At 41.8% G+C, this 18,076-nt stretch overlaps 2 long non-coding RNA genes across 5 annotated transcripts in view; one reads left to right on the forward strand and one right to left on the reverse strand.

Moving 5' to 3' along the window:
• Positions 1–6,953, reverse strand: part of LOC112966048 — a 43,328-nt gene extending 36,375 nt beyond the window's left edge. Inside the window, exons 1-2 of one of the 4 annotated variants that reach the window (XR_003253482.1) lie at positions 6,402–6,953; positions 4,951–5,076 (exon numbers count right to left, since the gene is read on the reverse strand). This is a non-coding gene — a long non-coding RNA (uncharacterized LOC112966048). Of the gene's footprint in view, positions 1–4,950; positions 5,098–6,401 lie in introns of those variants that run through there. The other 3 variants (XR_003253481.1, XR_003253483.1, XR_003253480.1) reach the window with 3 other exon arrangements.
• LOC112966049 lies at positions 6,364–10,304 on the forward strand. The gene is made up of 3 exons (XR_003253484.1): positions 6,364–6,449; positions 8,814–8,848; positions 8,954–10,304. It is a non-coding gene; the product is annotated as an uncharacterized LOC112966049 (long non-coding RNA).
• Positions 10,305–18,076: the final 7,772 nt, after the last annotated feature.

The raw sequence follows: 18,076 nt of genomic DNA on the forward strand, positions 1-18,076 counted from the left end.
CTCCATGACCTTTCAAAGATGATGGAGAGTGGCTTAGCAATAATGTCCGCCAGCTCCCTCAGCACTCGTGGGTGCATCCCATCAGGGCCCATGGATTTGTGGGTCTCAAGTTTGCTTAAATGATCTCTAACCCGATCCTCCTCGACCAAGGGAAAGTCTTCCTTTCTCCAGACTTTCTCTTTAGGAACTTTGTAAATCTATTAATCTTCCTAAAAGATTCTACATCAAACTGATTAAATGACTGTTGAAGTGTTCTGTGCAAAACATTGTGATAAGACAAAAAAGCTCTCTGAAAAAATAGTATATGTATATATTCATATCCTCAGCCTTCTAGAGAAGAGAGCTAATTTTATTACACTGCATGCCTTAAGAGATTATTTCTCTCTAAAGTCTCTTTTTTCATCACAGTGTTTTGTTTAACTACTTAAGATACAACCTATCAGTCATGTGGAGGAGCAGAATGGAGCACAACTTCATTAAGGTGAACCCTCTCATAGTTTCCCTGTTTCTGAAAGTTAAATTCTCTTGAAAAATTAATCACAGGAATTTGGCAGAACCAATTTTAAAATGTGAGAATATGTGAGATGCTCTGCTTCTAGTCTGGAGTGAGATGAGATCAATATGTTAAAATAAGTCTATGTAAAACCATACAAAAGAATTGGGGTAGGCAATGTTTATTCCCAACCAGGAAAGTAATTGCAATTTATAGAGCAGAGAAAAAAGGTTTTAGCAAAAATATTACAAGCTAAAATTAATGACAGGAACCAAGTGCTCTGAACTCATTTGTTGCCACTGAGAAGTATGGTATCTGTTGACTTTGCTTCAAATCTTCCTAAAAAAAAAAAAAAAAAAAAAAGCAAGGCTCTGAAATGCGAGCCAACAAGTACATTAAAAAAAATTCCCCAGGTTGTGATGCTGAATCTAATCCCTAAACAAGTCTTCCTATATTCAGAGAGAAAATAACCAAAGCCACAGAGATTTTTGACAAAATGACAAAGTTAGTCAGGAATCCTTAAAATATAGTTTCATAAACATCCAACAAATACACACACACACATAGTGTAAAAATGTGCTATTTGGGCTTTCAAATCATCAGGAAACAAGCAATGGCTTGGATTGTCTCTTTGCAGGGAGTGAAGAAAGCAAGCAGACTGATTATATTTTTGCCTACTCCATTTATACTTGTAGTATGCACATAGGCACTATCAATTGCATGCAAGTGGCATAAAGCAGCTAAAATGACAGCAAAAGTAATTTGAATTGTTACAAGAAGCAGCAGTGTTCAGGCCTCCAGAATTTTCTCTTAACAAGCTGTCCACATCTTTTGATGTTTTAACTTCTTCCCCAAACTTGATGTCTGGGTAAAACTTTCCAGGATCCATATTTAGCTTCCTTTTCTTCCTTGAATCCAAGTTCCCAGCAAATTAGACACTATGCAGTTATCTATGCCCTGCTGGTATTTAACTAAGCAACTCCACAGAATAAAACTATATGGGCTACGGATCCAGTTCTGTGCCCGACGTAACTCTGTGAAGATAATGGAATTGCATCTTCATGGCTCAGACCAGAATCCGATTTGGGTCAGTATCAATAGGGCCAAAAATCTGGTTAACATAAGGCAGTGGAGTATTGTTGCACTATGTAGAACTGAACCCTGCACCACGTACCAATTCTTAGGAGACCCTAAAAGCAAGCTAATAACAATTTATAGTTACGCGGCCGAAATCCCCAGAATCAGAAAACACAGACCTTCAACCATAACAGCTGCTGCATGCATGCATTTGATTTGATGCACATGAACAATGAACAATAACATAAGCTACGCATTCAACAAATGCAATATAGTGTCTATGTTCATGCAGTGTCTATGTTCGTAGAGCTCATCAGTTGCCTCTTGCTAAAGCTGTGTTTGAGAGGAGTTTTTAAGGCTCTGCTGACAGATCGCTTTTTGCTTGGATATTCATTCTGTTGGTCAGCATATATATAKAGAGAGAGAGCACACTATATGCAATTTTCAGATTTTTTTTATATATATGTGTGTATAAATACTTATATAGCTATATGCTATTTTCAGATCATTGTAACTAAAATTGATCCAGATTTGGGTCATTATGTTGATATAAAAATGGAAATCACAATACGGGAAAGCAGAACTTCATCATAGTCTTCAATTAATGTGTGTGGTTAGATACTAAATAGCAATGACAGTGAAAGGGGAGGGCTACAGTTACTTTCTCTTCATTAACTCAGTGGAAGAAGTTCATTAGATTTCAAAAATTACTTTTTCTCCAGAGGTCTGATATTTTTAGTAATAGCATTGATCATAAACCAATCCCTCTCTGGTTTCTCGAAAGCAAGGCAACACGCTACTTCCCCAATGAGGAACACACCAAAGCAACTGCTGCTGCCCGAGCCCCGAGCATGGCGTTCGCACAGCCTGGAGCCAGCTGCGTGACTGGTTTTCAACCCACAAAATCCCATCTGTGGTTCAATGAAAGTAACACAGAAAAGTACGTTCACTATATGTTATAGCAGCCCACGCACATTGGATTTCTAGGGGACTCTGCTGCCCAGGATGTCTTAGAGGACCGAAGCAAACAAAACACAGGAGGAAAAAGTGAGCTGCCCTACAACAGCCACTTGCTTTGCAAGAGACTTTCCTTCAGAAATTGTTTTTAAAGCGAGAGGCAGAATTTTTTTGAGCAAATGTTAGAATGTAAATACAGTCTTTGGAAGTAGCATCTGTTCAATTTTTTTTATCAAATTCTCTGTTTACTCCTTTAGAACATAGCTCTTGTTTTCCATTGCAAAAATACTTGTAGAACTTGTTCAAGCTTTTAAAATTCAAAGGTTCAAAATTTTTAAGACAACCATAAAAATGAGAACATCTTCATTTTTGTTCTATGTTGATTGCTTTTGGAATCTTTTCCACAGAAAAGGGATTTTTTTTTTAATTTCAATCATTTCATAACAAAGCTCCTGCCTAGATCTAGTAATTACCAAACAGTACAGCCCTTGAGCACAGACACAGTGGAGATGAAAGATTAAAAAAGATGTTAGATATTCACGGTCTCAGCATCCCTTTTAGGTAAATTCATGATAAATACACTTTCAAGACAAGCTTGCTTTGGATGCAACTGAACATACAGTGAATGCAGATGATGCAATGTTTCTGATCATATATATTTTCTATTAAAAAAAAAGAATCCTATGCCTAAAATATCATGACATTCAGTCTACAGTGAAGTCAGCAAGAGCTTTGCTTTTCATTTATGTTGGTGATTAAAGAGACAAATAGCAACACCAAATATTGCTTGGACTCGCAGCCTTTCTCAAGTAGGGGACTGACACAGGAAGGAGACAAACAGCACAACCACTGAGAGCCGAGGCAGCCAGGACAGTAGGAGCCAGGATTACAGCTCTCAGGTGAGCAAACCATTCCTACTGCACATGAAAAAATCAGTGTGGAAGAACTAGCAGGGTAAGGGACAGTGTGCTGAGGAAAATTTAGTAAATCCAACAGTTATACAGAGCTGTTCCACTAAAGAAGGTCCTAAAGAATGCAAAACCCTTCAGACCAGTGACTGGCTGTACTGGGGAGCTCTGCGCAGCGGTAAGCGCTCCATCAGCATTACATGGATAAAACACTTTCCAAAAACCTACATGCTATCTGGAAAGAACTTCAGGTCCATTTCTCCTAATGACGCCTGTCTACGTTCGCAGTTTCCTACACTGCATCCAGCTGCGTGCTCACGGATAAAAGTCATGCGCTGCTGATGCCATGAGGAGAGCTTCTTTGCAGAGCAGCTCAGTTCTTCAGTGCTTGCAGGCTGCTAGAAATGTCTTGAAGGGAAAAACATCTCTTTGCTTCATAAAATGCAACAATACTCCTGCTCCAGAGCTAGGAGAAATGGTTACTGCTCTCATGAGATCACTCCTCAGATGGTACAGTGAGATCTGGTAACTTACTGCCAAAAAGCTATTGATAAAATACAGGGAGTTCAGGGAAAAGCAACAAAAATGCATAATGCCCTAGATGGATTGATTTAACTGAAAAGGCAAGAAAAAAACTTAGGGGCATATGAGCAAGAACCGGTAACATTCTACAAATATTTGAGAAAAGAAAGAAATGTAATATGGTATAATCAGAAGAAGACTAAGACAGGGAAATTCTTTTCAGTGAGTCCATACTATACCTTGAATAGCCTGTGAAATAATTTCTTTTCTTCCTCATGATGGGGCAAATAAGTTTTTTCCAAAGCCTAAGAATACTTTCTCCTTGTCTCTCAAGACTTTCCAACGGAAATGAAGAGCTCATAAACATCCTAAGGTGGGAGGTTGTCCCTTTGCATACCTTTTTTATCTAAATCCCCACAAACATAGCTGACTTTTATCTCAAAGCCTGAGCGCACCTCTTATAAAGTCATGGTTATGAGACATCTACTCTTCATACCAAGTTAAGCATTGTGAAGCTTCTGAAAAGTGTGTTACATTTCTATCCTGTCTAATACCTCTTTGATTGACAGGCTAATATAAAGGGATATTATTGTACCTGGAGATTTCAGGCCTTTCTTTCTATCAAAGATATATTGGCTCTCCACTACCCCTTAAACTCATTAAGCTAATTATCACTCAAGTGGAGAAGTAAAGAGGAGCAAAATAACCTTTGCCAACAGTTAGATCCTTGGAAGGGAAGGAAGATTATTTACAGATGTGAACACACAAATACACAAACACACGGCTCTGAGTTACTCAGTTGGCATTTTCGTAACATTTGAGAATCGGGTTGCTAAGCACACTGCCACATTACCATTTGACATTTACATTTTATTTTCAGTTTATTGCTAAAGGTAGGAAATGAAGCACTCTCCTACAGCCTTAAATTATATTCATCTTGCTAATAATACTGCTGAAAGCACCATTCCATTTTATTTAATGATTTTAGAATACCTGATCAACATTCAGACACTTCCAAGGCAATCTATTGTCTCTTCTGACTGAAGAAGGCAGGAACCAAGGAGAGCATTTCCTCAGAGAAGAGGTGGAGTTTGCTGAGGAAATCCTGGCTCTTGTATTCTGCATGGAAATTCACTGGAGCTTTTCAGAACAGTTAAAAAAAGTATGGCAAACCAAACCCACAGAAGCCTCAAGTAGTATCATCAAAAAAGCCAGCTCCTATAATCTAAAAGAATTGGCACATCGCTGTGCAACTGGGGAAGCCAAAGCACAGGTTACCACATCTTTTCTATGGTCAGTATAGTAAATAATAGAACTAGTTTAACGTGACATACACCTGGGCACCTGGGCAAGGCTGACCTTCCTCACACAGGTAATTCATCAAACTGATGAAAGATTAGAAGTAAATTTTGTTAAACCCATCCTCTCTGGAAGAGTTTGACTCATTAGTGGCTGTAGTTTAAATCACTTAGCCGCTGAAACATGCTGACCATTTATGCCACAGCAGAACGTGTGAAGTGAGAGTTTTATCTAACGCATAAATAAGTGTGAAATAAAAGATGCATATGAAAATGTAGCTAAATCTAAGCCACTGGAGAGAAACAGGTCAGAGCAACTGTGCTGTCTCAGATACCTGTGTGATGAATGTCCTGTTTCTCTCCATGGACTATAAAGGGAGACGAGGGAACCTAGCTCCGTTAGATGTTCCCATGTTCAGCACCTTGTCCCGCAGGGCAATCCAGACAACTACTGAGTACCTGCAGCTCCTGCTGGTTATTACAGGAACTGCGATTTCCCAGCAACCACAAGCAGTCGAAAAAAAGAGTTATACTCTAACAAAGGCCTCAAAAATAAAGTTTGGACCTTATTCCCTAGGCACTGTGCAGTCCAGGCGGGCGGGGGCAGACAATTTCTGCCCCAGAAAGCTCCTGCTCTGATGGCCAGCAATAGACAGTGCATAAACATGCATCTGTCCCTACGAGAACATGAAGGCTCTAACATTTTCCCATTTTTGATGGGAAACAGGTAGCATGAGGAGCCAAAGGATGGGGAAGGCTTCTTCCGACCATCAATYGCCTCGCGAGGGTGATTAGCCCAACAGCTGCAGCCCCTGCAGATGGATGCGAGGGAGCACAAGGCAGTTACAGTTGGAGGAGCTGTAGGAGTGGGGCTGGCCTTAGGCAGCAGGAGAGCCTGAACAGGGCTGTAAATTATTCCAAAGAATAAGAAGTTTGCCTGCCCTCTGCTCTGTTGCAGCCTCCCTGCACTGTGTGGGCTTATCCAAACCAACACGCCACCTCTTCAACCCTCCCTTTTTTATCTCCCCCAAGATCCCTGCAGTCCTGCACACCCTTAGTGCCACAGTCCCAACCGAAATCTGGATCCTTCTTTGCATGCTCTACCCCTCTCCCAAATCTCTACCTCCTGCCCCCATTTTCACTCACAAGCCCCAGTCTAGGTGCAGGGAAGACTCAGCAACCATCCTGTTTCAGGTGGGAAAATAAGTTACTGTCTGACGGCTGCTCTGTGATAGCTGTGTGGCAGCCCACTGTCACGAGGGCGGGGGAAGGTGGTTATTATTATTATTATCATCATCTCTGGGTTTATTGCAAACAGATTTATTGAAGATGGCTATACAGTGTAGTCATGGCAAGCAAATCTTACTGCACATTTGTTATGGCCCAAGTCTTGGTTTCTTACCACTCCAACATTTTCTTGTCAGAGGTTCTCTTAACTCCTGGAGAGTAACCTTGAGAGGTGTCCCAACTCAAGGGGAGATTCACCGCTGTGCAGCCTGCTGCCATGCAGGAGAGCTCCACAGGCTCTAGGCTGCAGCACTATCTATGGGCACAGAGTTTGACTCATGGTCATACATTTGGTGTGGAGATGTACCCTTTTTTTTGCTGATCTCATGCTGTGTTGGGGAGAAGATACATTTTTGCTGACCTCATGCCATGTTGGAGAAAATATTCTCCTTTTTGCTGATCTCCTGCCCATTTCTGGCCTCACCAGCTCCAACCAGTATCGCCTAGKTCCTCCTGGTCAGCCCTGGGTGCTGTCAGTTATTTGCAGTCAGCTGGGGCCTGAGATAAGAGGGGAGTGGGGGGTAGCTGTGCTCCACCACACCCACACACAGGCTCTTATCTTTTGCATGGGCAAAGCTAGCTTACCCCTCCGTAAAAGAGTAGACCATAGCAAAAAAGCCTGCTACCCCAGAGTAGCTGGGGCACGGGAACGTGACCATGCCCGGAGGAGGCCAGAGCAGGGCATGGGCCAGTGTGGCCTAGAAACSCCGGGTCGTAAACAGGCCCTTGAATACCAAGGAGTCAAAAGCATGGAGGAGAAACTGATTAGCAGAGGAAAACTGGGAGCCCTAGCTGAAGCTGGTAACACAGACAAGGATTTGTCTGGATAGAAGATTCTTGAACATAACATTCACTTTATTCCAAAATATTTGGGGGCCAGACTCCTCTTGGTGGTACCCAGTGACAGGACGAGAGGCAGAGGGCACAAACTGAAACAGAGGAAATTCCACTTGAACACAAAAAAATGCTTTTTCACTGTGAGAGTGACTGAGCACTGGAACAGGTTGCCCAGAGRGGTKGTGGAGTCTCCATCCCTGCAGATATTCAAACCTGAGTGGACAGTGTCCTGGGCAACCTACTCTAGCTGACCCTGCTTGAGCAGGGGGGTTGGACCAGATGATCTCCAGAGGCGCCTTCCAACCTTGGCTATTTTGTTATTCTGTAATTAGTGCCTTTGTAAAAAGCAACTTTTTTTCTGACTAAAAAAATTTGCTTCTATTTGGCGTTAGCATGCCATGCTGAGAGTTTGACTGGACTAGCTCTCCCAGTCAGCTTCCCAATTTAGAAATAGCCTAAGTCATGAAGAGGCCTTAGAAGGGACAACAGCTCTGTGTTTGGTACCCTGTGAGAGTGAACCACTGTGATCAGCATGGCGAGCCAGGAAGATCATGCTAATATCATTTGGACATACATAACATCTGCTGCATTTGGCTCGTAGCATTTAGAGGGACATGGCATTTGCCAGCCTCAGTAGGTATAGTTGCAGATCACTTGGAGTTAAGCGTTGCAGTGATCTGAAAATTGTCATATCATTTCTCCTACTTGTGTAGTGCAAAGTACAACCACAGCATGAAGCACTCGTGTCAGGTGCGTGCCATAAAGTGCAGTTGGCACAACTGAAAACCCTCATATTAAAGAGGTGGTGTAGCCTGAGATTTAGAAGGATGGCATTGCCTCAGCTAACCTCATGAAGTGATGCAAACTATTGAAAAGTACAATTTGAGCCTCTCCAGTAAGAAAAAAAAAAATCTAGTCTGCGTCTACTAGCGAGGGGAGGAATCAGGACCTCCTCTATGTTTTCTGCTCCACTCTCTAGACTCCCCTGGAGTAGACAAACTGCCAGGTTACCCCTCTCTCTTCTGTATCTTTTGTGGGATGTGTACCTTTCTGACAAAGCTAATTTCACAGAAGACCTGTAAACTCCAGGGCAGATAGCTGCACCTGGACCAGCTGACCCCTCAAAGTGGTGTTGCTCTGTTTTTTGGGTGTGTAATTTGGCTTATGTATTAGATAAAGCCTTTACAGTTCAGAGCTGGGAGCAGCAGTAAGAAGCACTAAAGAGCTTTATTTTATTTTTCTAAACTAATTTAAAATTTGCAGGTATGGAATTTCTCTCAATATTATAGAATTCTAAGACCGAATCTTCTTTTAAACAAGCATACCTTTGTGTGTGTATGTATTTATGTATAACTCCTATCCATAGGTTATCTTTGGAGGCAGCATGAAAACATATAGTTCTCCTAGTCCTCTATTTTAATTTCCCCTTTACAGGTTTTTCTGTTTTGGAAGATCTCACAAGTTGCAAGGTAAAGGAATTGGAGAAGTTCCTCAGAATTGGAGAATTCCTTGGAATTGCTTACATCAGAGCAAGAAGGTGAGATCCAGRCTGCCCAATTCCACTTCTTTTCCAGGCTATTCCCTTCACAGACTTCCCTCTTCTTTGCTGCTCCAAGAGCTGTGTGGAAGCAAAGGGGCGGCTGGCCCCGTAGCTAGCACATGTCGTCGCGACTGCAGCCGTCAGCCTGTGGTAGCCCCGCTCCAAAGATTCGCACTCCTCCTGCTGAAGGTTCACCAGGGAATAGCTCTGGAGAAGGAGAATATTTTTGGTAGAGGGCCTGAAGTACCTTGGCTTGCCTCGTTTGAAGAGGGCAGAGCCACTTCCTTTTCCTAATGTTACTTGGGAAGAGATGCCCTATTCTTTTGGGTTTGGTGGAAAAATAAGGCACTCAAGAATTACAGACTTTTATTGATGTGGCACTTACTGAGGTGGTGAGCTGCCGACACGGCCAGAAGGCCACCTCTAACCATTTTTTAACCAGGGAACCTCTAGTTACTCTTTCATTAGCACCTCTTTCATCCACCTGAAATGGAAAATTGTGTGGTTTTGACCTTCACAAAGAATCTAGCCCTTTTATATACACCTTTATTGAGTGTCTGAAACTATTTTAGGGAGCTGTGCGTTATTAAAAGACAAATGCTTTAATTTTTGAGCACAGGAATTAGCAGAGTCAGAGCAATCCATGAAATTGGAAGGCACAATCTCTTCCCAGTGGAGCCATATTTGGTAGGATAAGAAGACTCATTTTGACATCACAGTCCAAATTCAGAGGGAAAATAGCAACTACTCAAGGCAACAAATATCTCCCAAGGAAATGGGACCAAGAAAATGGCTTCAGCAAGGGTAAGAAAAACAGTAGGAAAGTCAGTTTCATACCATCCCACTGATCGTTTTTTTCTGCTGTAAATCCAGAATTCTACCTTCTCTGAGCAAAACAGAATCAAAAATCTCTGGGAAGAGGTTGTGCTCATTCAAGTTTAGTCTGAATTTTGCTCTATTTTTCTGATTTTTCCTGCAGTTCATGTGAATTACAACTACAGTTTTACAACCAATTTAAAATAGTTTATTGAAAGAGTAAACATTGCATCACTTACTAAACTGCCAGAAATGTCTGTATGTTCCTAAATGAACCCATGTCTACATCTCTAATTTTCACACTTGTAATTTTAACAAAAAACATTTTACTAGGCAGCAGATTTATTTTCTTTTTGTTATTATATGAAGCCGTTCCGTTGTTTGGGAAGTGGCAGTAGTCAGTCAGCAGCAAATTGTGCTTGTATGCAAATGCTTGGTAATATCTGAAAGCACAGTTCTGATTATTTATGAGCTAATTGTCCAAAACATGTTGCAGTTGATCCTCATAAATACTAGGCATTAAGAAAACAAGAAACAGCATAAATAAAGTTCCGGTCTTTCAGCATGTATCAACAACGTCCCCATTGTCTATGTTAAAAGCTGGTACCTGAAAATTTTCTATCATCAGAAGAAAGAAACTAAATATGCACAGTTCTGATTTTTTTTTCAAATTTGTTTCATGTCTTTATTTCAGCTTGAAATATAGATTGCAAATGTGGCAGCCATTCAGCTAGGCTGTCCTTTCTACCTAATTCTTTTTAAATATCATTTGATTATATGGCACTCATTGGACTGTTGGGTTTTGGGAAAAAGAGGCTTCATTCTTGATGTTTCTACATTTTTGCCAATCAATCAGAGCTGCATGCCATAGGAATACTGCAGTGAAGCCAACAGCAAAATCAAATTAAATCCCTGCAGAACTGTCAGAAAGTTGTTCTTGGGTCATAGAAATCCAAGAGCTTGAACACAGTTTTGTGGCTCACAATTTTCATCAAGAGTTAACACTTGCCAAGCTTGTTCAGGCTAAAGCTTGCTAAGCAACACAAGTGCACTGATCCATACTACAGTAACTCAGCTTTTCCCCAGTGAAGGTTTAATCTAAGAACATACTGTATCATACAAAAGCAGGTACAGGAAACCTCCCCTATACTCCCACAAATTTTCTCCAGTCCAATTACCACATTGAAAAGGCAGTATAGCATTGGACTACAGTTGCTTTAGGCAACTAGTTCACCTGTGTTGATGAGGCAATTTAGACACATGAAAATGGAGCATATCTAGCACCTGTTTGAAGAAAGAAAATAACAAATAATTAGAGAAGAAAGGAACTTCACTGAGGTCAGGAAGTTTAGCTCCACCTGTACTCACTCTTGAGGCAGAAGGCTTCTATTTGAACATTTTATGGTGCGGATGCATTGCCAGCCACCAGCTGGCGGGATGAGAGAGTACCTGTGTGACCAGTGAGCTCTCACCAGTCTCCAGCCTCCCCTCACCAGGTCCCACCGCAATCCAGGGTGGTGGGGCTGGAGTGTCCTGAGAGCACAGCTCCCTGCATGGGGTGCTCCAGTGCACACACACACAGTCTATAATCAAATGGAAAGTAGTACCCATGGGCAACTTGAAAACTGTTTTTCTCTGATGTCCCATTTGAACCGCAAAGTTACATTTTCTAAATGGAAATATTTTACATTTACACCTGAGGAACACAGGGTACATTTTGGGAGGGGAGAGTTTCCTTCATTTCCATATAGCCTCCTCTCTAGGACAGAAGCATACTGCAGGAGTCTCACACCACAGCGATCGGCTCTATCACACTATCGTCTAGAGGCTTTAACCAGRTTGTGACTGACTTGCAGCAAAGTGCAGTATGAACATAAGGTGAGATCCAGCATTCCTAGGATGCCCCAAATAGTGGTTCCAGAGTAGAAGCAATTTGTAGCCTTTATTTCACCTAATTCAGATAAGCAAAACATGAATCTAAGGAGCAGGAACATAGCAAGCAGAAGCCAAGCAAATACTTTCTTCTAGCTCAGTATATGTAGGTTTTGTATTACCCTTGATTTTGCTTTACCCAAGTTATTCCACTTCTCCCTTATCCACCTGTTCCTTGGGATAACAGAGAGGGACAGACTGAGATAAATTGAGAAAAGCCACAGTTGTCAACAGTGCCTCCCATGTAATCTAACATATCTGAATTTGATATCAGTGTTGTTATGAACACAATGAAGAGTTCAAGTTCATGTTTCAAGTGAAAGAAGGAGGAAATTACACTAACAAACCTGTTATTTATGAGTCTGCAAACCTTGCAGTTTTCAAGCACTGCAATAGCCTTTCTGGCCAGCACCAAAACACCATTTTGAGAAGGCAACAGGATTATGATAAAGCAGGAGACAGTACTCCGGTTCTCAAAGGGTAAGAGCCTGCAGGTTTAAGAGAGGTGATCATATCCATGGAACAGTTTTCAGGGAATAACCAAAATAAAAGYGATCCCATAACTGCAGTAACAAACAGACCTTTCATATGCAAAAGTAAACACCAGAGTGCTTGCTGACTTTTCCTGATAGAGAATTACAGGAAACAGAGAGTTTCAAGAGCACTGCCGTGCATAGTACAGGGATGAAACTCAGCACATGACAAAATACAGACCTCCTGAACTCCTCCAACTGCTCCTTGTCGCTACATCTCCCAGTCAGCATGGATCACCCCACCACCTGCCCAGCACCCACACTTCAAACCTGCATGTCACATCACAAGCTTTATCGAACCATGCTGCCTCTCCCAGCATCCCCAGGGTACAGCCCCCTTTCTGTGCACCAGAACTCCCACCCAGGCCCTCATGCTTGCATGTCAGGTATTGGAAGACTTTATCTCTCATCCTGACCAAAGCAATTTTGCTCTGTTCATAAGGACTCAAGATGCTTCTGAAAACATCATTTGACCTGTGTGTTGCTTTGAGCAATTTGTGGCTTCTTCCCTTTAAACAAACCCCTCCACAGACTTCCATGCACATGCACACACTCCCCACTTCTCAGCAGGGTCCCCTTTCTCTATCAGGTCAGCCATGAACATTTGAGTAATTGAGGTAGCCCAGCTGAAGTCTCTCCTGTTCCTCTTACTGAGACTTTGACTTACATTTCCAATACCACCCTTATCCACCTCTAACATTTCAAACCAAGACTTTCTTATATTTTTCTATCCTGCTGGCTTTCATACCAGGTGCAGCTCCTTATAAAGCCCTTCCTTCTTTGTCAAGCCATCCTTTCTCCCAGAGACTGCTGAACGCTCACATTGACTGCTGATGTGCTGAAACCATCGTCTATGAGGCTGACTGATGGGTGCCCAGGTACTCCCCCATCCACTCCTGCTAGTCTAAAGATCGAAGACCRTCCTGCCCTGTGTTTTGGAGCAGGCAGCACCGAGCGGTGCTGGGACAGGGTTAGGCCTCACTGCCCCAGCAATGGTAACAATAAAAACAGCAGGTGACAAACTTCTCTCTAAAGCACACATGAAAAAGCGTGAGGCTCCTGAAAGCAATCCCGGAAAACCAAAGGTAACACTTGCCTCAACCCCCATTGCATCATCTCTCCAACTCAATCTACTTCCAAAGGCAAATAAAATAAAATGGAAGGGCAGCAACAGCAGTTCTGCATTCCTGATACCATTCACCAGAACACCTCAAGGCAGAAACACCTCAGAAACACAAGTTTCTGCCTCTTGCCAAAGGAAAATTTATCACCCCAACTTACATCTGACATAAAATCAGTTCAGACTATATTGGATGTGCTCAGCTTGGTGAAGCGGATAGGCTGAATGACCGCAGGCAGAAAGACAAGTGTCAGATGTGCTTTAACCATTCACTGCAAAGAGCGTATGTATCTGATGAGTTTAGGCTTTTTCCGTTTGAGCAAACTGGCAGAAATTGTTGGTATAGTAGATTCTCATAAAACATTCAAGTGTTCCCAGCTCATTCCACCATCCACTGGATGCATCCAGTCACCTAAAATCACAYGCCGTTGCTTATTTCTCTGGGGCAAATGCAACAAGTTAAAAATTTTGTTTGTACAGGAATACATGCTGTCAAGTGAAGAACAGTCATTCCTCACACTCTGATGTGAATAAAACAACTGGCTAATAAGTAAACAGGGTCAAATCTGACAGCTGTTTGGAATTCAAGAGAATTACCACTTTGGGTCTTTTGCCTACCTCTTGCTCTAGAGGCTAGAGGCCGCTCCAAGATGCAACATTTGTTGTTCTGCAGAGACAACAAACTACCAAAACATGGTCTAGTCATCAACCTGAAAGCCTTTCTGTAGTCACAGGGCAATGAAAAGGGAAAATCAGGTACCAAGAAAATCCTCCATCAGCCTATTCAAGACTGGTTCCCAAGCACTAAAACAGAAAAAATTCTCATCTAGCAAGTACTCCTTTTCTGTATTTTTCTCTGCAGTCTGTAGACATACACTTCAGTCTGGGCCCTAGACAGGACCCTCACTTGGGTAAAAGGAGAAGGACTAGCTACCTTTTATACTTTGGTCCCATATCTAACCATCAGGATTACCAGTTCCGGAATGTGCTTCAACCTCTACATTTTGCTTCCCTCTGCCTCTCTTATATTTATTTCCTAGGAACAGAAGACCACTATTAAATCCAGTTCCCAACTGCCACAGGGAATGATATTATGTAATATCCTTTCATAAGATGTTTAAGCTCCATGTCAGAACTAATTTCAGTTTCTGTCTCTGCTGCTCCTGTTGCAAAGTCATCTCAGAACCTCCCTCCTCAGATTGTTGGGAACTTTTAATTCCATCCTTTGTCTGTTCACTGAATAAGTGTTAGAAATGTTATTGTTCTTATAATCAGAAAAGACTTATTGATTATAAATAATCAAATTTATTTGTGATTTGTTTACTCCTCCAATTGCTATTTCAGCATTGCCCTGGGTCTCCTTCCCACTAAGATTTAGAGTGTGCACTCACAGTCATCTCCACCACTGTTTCATTAGGCTCTTCTGATCTCCTTTCATGTTAGCCAAGAGCTTCTAGCTGATCTCTTAGCTCTTTTTTGGCAACTCTTCCACTTGAATTCATGCTTCTGAGCTGCCAGAACTTCAGAAACTATACAAAAGTGGCTTTGCAAGTACTTTCTACAACAATACTCATATTTTCAACATGGAAGGGAAAAACTTTCCCTGACAAATTTGGGATGCCTGTCTTCTTTCTCTCATGACTTTGTGCTTCAGAGACAATCAACAGGCATCTTGCTCTTCCTCTCATCTTGTGCAGCCCTATCCTATAGCATAAATTGTTATTAGTGGTCATAACATTCTTGAATTTCACTTCATTCAATTAAATTTCATTGTATTTCTTTTTCTTTAATTTTTAAGGTCATTCAATTCTTTCTGAATGATATTCTCATTCTCCTTTCTATTATCAGAACTTCCGCACTTGACAACATTAAAAAGCTTCATTAGTATATTCTTAATTTTATGCCAAGGCGAAAGCTTTACTTCTTTTCTTTCCTCTCTATTTGCATGAGCTGTAGAATCCTTCACAGTTTATTTTTAATATCCTTTGCAAATTTTGGCTTGATTTGCAGCAAGTCTCAATTCATAACTGCACTCTTCAACTTGCAAAATGTAACTTATCTTTGCTGAGCAGACACTGCTGTGTCTGTGAAGACTCTCTACCTTCTGCCTATGGGTTTGGGTATTTTTTTAAGAGATGCTCAGCTAAGTCTGGAACCCTTCCTGCTTAGCTTTTTTCTCTTCACAAACGCTAGGTAACTTTGGGCCTTTGATAGGAAGTCCAAGTCTCTGCTATTTTAAGTATCTATCTTCTCCAAAAAAGGCATAGCCATCCATGAGTGCCATTCCTTCGCTCCCTCATTTCCTTCCCCTCTCTTCTCTTTCATGTCTGCAGCTTTGTGCTAGGTGTTACGCGCCTTTGTCCTGCAAGCTTTACACCCATCTTGTGATAGGGAGCACAGCAGGTTTGTTACTAGTTGTTCAGACCCACCTTTCCTTCATGCAGGTGTGAAACCCCTGTCTCCTGCCCTCTCTTCTTTCTCCTGTATGCAGGGTCACCCTGTCTCCCTAGGTTTTCTCCAATCTCTCCCCAGCTTTGATCTCCAGATCTTTTCATCATCTCTTCCCTCCTCCACCACCACCTCCTCCTTTTTGTTTTTGTGACTGTCTACATTTCACATTCAATCTACTCCACTAGGTGCTATCTTCCTCTTTCTTAGGTGGTCACCCTCCTTATTAAACAGTTTATGCTCTAGGTACTCTTACTGGGCAAATTTTGAACAGTCTGTGCAGTTGCCTCTTCCCTTTTCTTTAGAATATCTACACATTCCCCACCTGAACTCCACATTTGCCTTCAGCAACGTCCCTAATCCTCTGATCTTCTCTTTCAAGACACCTAGAAGGCTACACTTCATAAATAAGTAGCCCTTCTCAGATACCGCTCTAGGATAATGCACACCACAGAACTACTGCTTACAGATATACCTTTGACTGCTCTCTGGCTTGTGTCACTACTTTCCTGTAGCCATCACAGTTTTCTCTGGTTGGCCTCTAGCCTTAGCAAAGGAGAGGATAGAAACACCACCAGTTCTCACCCAGACTTCCCCACTTACTTTCTCACAACAGACGTGGACACAAAAATGAGTCACCGGCTTATCTGGGTGTGCATCATATTACAGAAACCTGATAAGAAACATTGTCCCAGACTTCCTTGATCACTGACATATGAGCCAGGTGCAAAGAAGGTGTAGGCATTACCTTCTCTTCCTGTGGCCTAAAGGATACTTTTGGAGTATGACACCTCTGGAGTGTCTTGGTATGACACCTTTGGAGTCATTTTTGTAACCATCTTGCATAGGAAGTCTCATTCTGGCTACACGTGCAGGTATTAAGAAAAAGAAAAAAGCATTGCCAAAACAAACAGTTTTAAGAAGAAGATGAGAAAGAAATTTGCTCTGGTAATTGTTTTCCTGTGCAATACTAGCAAAAAAACAAAACAACACCCAAAAAACTTTAACAATAGGTTTATATTGCTGCCTTTCAGGATGTGCTTCTTGCCATTCTCACAGGCAGAAACTTAACCTTGTTTAGTTTTATATTGACAGCCAAGAGTGCCTGTATATTCCTGGTTCAGAAGCCCTGGTCCTAATCTGTGCTGCAGGTGATGTTTGGCGCCCCTAGATCTAGCAGGATGGCCCTGTAGGTACAGCGTCATCTTTTCACCTACTCTTGTTTGGAGAAGTCACTAACATGTAAGAAAATATCATGGCTCATTTGCTGAGCTATTAGGACTTAAAAACCAAACACAACACAGGGAAAGAAGGTCATGTTAAGACTGTGATGTCTGCTGGCTACACCAATGCATTTGTATTTGGGATTTTTTTTTTCCTACCCGAAAGCCCCTCTGAAACACTGCTGACACTAGGTTGAACTAGGACTGCAGTGGTTTTGACAGCTTTTGGCAAGTAGTGTGCAAGTCACAGCTGCAACTTCATATGCCACCAAAACAGCAGGCTGACCAGTGTGTCTGCCCACCCCAGACACCTAGATCTCTTTTCTTCCTCCTTACCTCTGGCTTGGAATTATTTCCGCGCCTTGTAACTACAGCGAGTTACCAACCACCTTCTTGTTGCCTTTGGTTTTGATTATGAAAGAATTGATCTCTTTGAAATGTTAAGGCTGGGAAGGAATGACACAGTCACCTTATTTGGCCTACAGGGTATTACCAGCCCGAGTACTTACAGCCTGAGACTTCCCTATTGAGTTCATTACCTTGTATTTGGCTAAAATACACCTTCCAGCAAGGCCTAAAACTTTTTGTTTGAAGATGCTTCCCTTGGTGCTGTGCTAATAACTTTCTCCCTTCACTTTTCTCAACAGGTCAGATCTGACCATGCATTATTTATTATATAATTAATACAGTACACCATACTTCCACAATACCATAATTTTTGTCATCCACCACCCTTTTCTTCCCTTAAAATTTAATTTGGGGAGAAGATGGGTACTGAAGAGTGGAATTCAATTGTAAGTGCCAGCAGTAGTCCCTTCCCTCTTATTTTTCACATAGACTTTTCTGAATAGTGCTTTGAAGAAAATACAGAGATCTGTTTCAGTTTGGGACTCCCAGCATTTTCATTCTAGGTATAATTACTTTTACTCTTTCACAGCACTAAGGTCATCATATTCCCTACCTGTCTTTATCAGTTCTCTAGCTTGGGAGGAAATGGACGGTGCACATCTGACAAATTTTGCCCCAAGTAGCCTTTACCCTTCAGAGGACCCTTCTCATCCAGACACAAGAAAAAAAAAAAAAAA

The sequence above is a fragment of the Apteryx rowi genome, unplaced genomic scaffold (assembly GCF_003343035.1).
Source record: "Apteryx rowi isolate R43461 unplaced genomic scaffold, aptRow1 scaffold_230, whole genome shotgun sequence".
NCBI classification, from domain to species: Eukaryota; Metazoa; Chordata; class Aves; order Apterygiformes; family Apterygidae; genus Apteryx; species Apteryx rowi.